We start from the raw sequence: 3318 nt of genomic DNA, 5'->3' as shown, positions 1-3318 counted from the left end.
TGTTAGAGGAACATTAAACAATTGTCTGTTTTATAGAACTATTGTTCAGTGATCAATGGAATGCAATACCAGTGAGGGGTCCAGGAAGCCTGCCCCACCCCCTATTTTGGGTAAAAATAGAAAAGAACGCAGATGGAAGAAAAGCCGGCTGGGCAGGCAAAACAAACACAAAACCACCCCCACCCCCCTTTAGCTCAAGGTCTGAATCTGCCACTGAATGCACTTGCAAACACTATTTTTTATGGCAAGCAATTCAAGTTCAATGATAAAGCAACTTGAACTGGTTGTTACAAAATGTAGTGTTTGTAAGTGTGTTACACTGTCATGTGAACAATAATCTAATGTACAACCAGTTGAGGACATGAAAAATTGTTTAGTATTCCTCGCACACATCTTTTATTACTTGCATAATGACTTCAGCATGCTTCTTCTCTCATATGGGGAAGGTGGAAAAGATGTGCTGAGCTGAGGTCAAGCAGTCACATTCCAACACTATGGCATCTATAAGTTTTAGGGTAAACCCCATAGTAGAGTCAATACTGCCAAATCTCCTGCGGCTTCCTCCAAGGTGTAACCGGTATTGTTTAAGGATCTCCTTTATTTTTAGTCTTTGTAGGGTGGAAACTGTTCTTACTTTGTTGGTTGGAGGCGCTCCCTGAATACTCTTTAAAAGTCCATCTTCCCTTTCAGCAGCAGTACAATTACTACAATTGGAGCACCAGTACTGTGGGAAGGGTGGCTGTTGAACTGGCTGTGGAGCGAGTCGCTGTGAGAGGAAATTGTCTTGCCCAAGAACATAACACAATGTCTCTGGTCAAGGCTCAAACCCTTGATCCGGAGTCAAGCATATTGACCATGAGGCCACCACGCCTCCACATCAGACATTAAAGAATGTAGTATAATTAAGCAAATGCAACATAGGAGCATTTATTTGAGTGTTTAAATGATTATGCATTATTACATGATCAGTTTAAAAAAACCTGCCGTCTTTTCAACGAATCAGAAGCATTTTAACCAGTACCAATCTTAACAGGTTGTCACTTATCCCTTTCTTGCACTTTGCATCACCTACATATATACAAGGTTATTTGATTGCTTCATTTGATGGTCTGTGCTCATTGGGATTGACCAGAGTTCTTACTCTGGTTTTAGTTTTACAATGCGTCATTGAGCCCCCCCCTTTCCAACCAATACACTTAAGAATTAAGACGTAGAATAACTATGTAATTTCATATGCATATAAACAGTATTTTCTTCCATTTTACACTTAGCCTGGTGAAAATTAAAATTCAACAACACATCTTTCGATAAACTCATTCTCAGTATTATTCTGTAGATGTCATTTGATAAAGAGAACAATGCAACAGGTCATTTTGGCAAACATAGTTTACTGGAATTAATTGGTGTTCAAGGTTAGACAATGGTAAATCAAAGCCTAACAATTCATGCAAAAACTTAGTGCAAGGAAATCAGTTTTGTAGTTTGTGGGCTGCAAATAGGATATACTTACATAACAGTCAAACTTTTTTCCCAGGTTAAACAATAAATAATAAATTAACAATTGAAAAAATTGTTTGTTTTCTTATAGTAATTCAGTAGTTTGAAAAAAACATAAGTATTTACCCCCCACCACCAAAAAGGTTACTTAAAATTTATGGGCATGAAGAACATCCACTAGCCCAACTTAAAAATTAACAACAATATAGCCTTGGGTTATCAGGCAATAATTTCATTTGATTAAGGAACTGAGTGAAAATGTGGTTCAGCAAGGAATTGAAAATGGGTTTCCAGATTGTTTCTAATTATTTATACATTTTCCTATATACATTCAGATTACAGTATCAGCCAGAAATAGATTATAGAATATCACCTATACAACGTAAGTTTTTGCAAAAATTAGATTCTCTTTGCCCCTAAGTTTTTAATTGAATCCAAAGCCTAATAATCATATAAATTTTCATACCTGTAGATCCAAAAAGGGTCAATTACAAGGGTGTGTAGTGCTGTTTTTAGGTCGCGTGATCATCAGAGTATATTTTTAAGTCATTTAAAACTGTATACTGCATGTGTATAATTAGCTTAAGACTCAATTTAATAACTTCTGTTAATTATACTTAATAAAAAGCGATGCCTCTGAATTAAGGAAATCATTCAATCAATCGATAATTTAATTTTAGTCAGACTAATTAAAATAAGCTTATATAGAGTTCATTACTTCATGTTCACATAGCAAGTTGGAGCACAGGTAACCCAGGCTCACTGTGTGCGTCACGCAGGTATTAAAATATAGAGAACATATGAGGCGAAGTTTAGGTCTGAAAATTTGCTAGAAAATGGTAATAAAAATCGATAAAACTTACCATGTGGTGAGCTGTTGTTGTCTTTAATACGTACACGAAGTTTCGGGGAAAATGGTCCCCGTTCACCTTCCTTCATAATATAGTGACAAGGTAGGAGACGGAAGCCAGCGTCGGGACTCCGATCGACCCAAAACAAGCACGATTTTTTTCCACGAAAATCAAATCCAGTCGCTAAATAAACACGCCAGGTTCGTGGAATAGGAATTTCTCTAAACCATGAATCCACCGAAGCATCTCCAGGTAGCAACGCGGAGCCACCAGACTCCGTAAAACTTGTAAGTTAACCTGCTAAAATGGCGGCCAGAAAGCGTGGTACTCACGAAGTGCCCAATTCAAAATGGCACTGAACTCTGGACGCCTGGTGACGAGTATAATAAGTCTCCCTCGAGGGAGGGGAGTCCCAAATTGCTCAGTGAGTTTTGTTTTTAGCAATTTGGGACTCCCCTCCCTCGAGGGAGACTTATTATACTCGTCACCAGGCGTCCAGAGTTCAGTGCCATTTTGAATTGGGCACTTCGTGAGTACCACGCTTTCTGACCGCCATTTTAGCAGGTTAACTTACAAGTTTTACGGAGTCTGGTGGCTCCGCGTTGCTACCTGGAGATGCTTCGGTGGATTCATGGTTTAGAGAAATTCCTATTCCACGAACCTGGCGTGTTTATTTAGCGACTGGATTTGATTTTCGCGGAAAAAATCATGCTTGTTTTGGGTCGATCGGAGTCCCGACGCTGGCTTCCGTCTCCTACCTTGTCACTACATTATGAAGGAAGGTGAACGGGGGCCATTTTCCCCGAAACTTTGTTTACGTATTAAAGACAACAACAGCTCACCACATGGTAAGTTTTATCGATTTTTATTACCATTTTCTAGCAAATTTTTAAACCTAAACTTCGCCTCATATGTTCTCTATATTTTAATACCTACGTGACGCACACAGTGAGCCTGGGTTACCTGTGGT

The 3318-nt window shown here is 38.8% G+C and overlaps 1 long non-coding RNA gene across 1 annotated transcript in view; it reads left to right on the top strand.

Moving 5' to 3' along the window:
* LOC137977485 (uncharacterized) overlaps nt 1-1570 on the top strand; it is an 11767-nt gene extending 10197 nt beyond the window's left edge. Inside the window, exon 3 of the long non-coding RNA XR_011117809.1 lies at nt 694-1570. This is a non-coding gene — a long non-coding RNA (uncharacterized lncRNA). The remainder of the gene's footprint in view (nt 1-693) is intronic.
* Nucleotides 1571-3318: the final 1748 nt, after the last annotated feature.

This window comes from Montipora foliosa, chromosome 11 (genome assembly GCF_036669935.1).
Source record: "Montipora foliosa isolate CH-2021 chromosome 11, ASM3666993v2, whole genome shotgun sequence".
In the NCBI taxonomy this organism is placed as follows: Eukaryota; Metazoa; Cnidaria; class Anthozoa; order Scleractinia; family Acroporidae; genus Montipora; species Montipora foliosa.
This window is presented reverse-complemented; position numbering and strand designations above follow the sequence as displayed.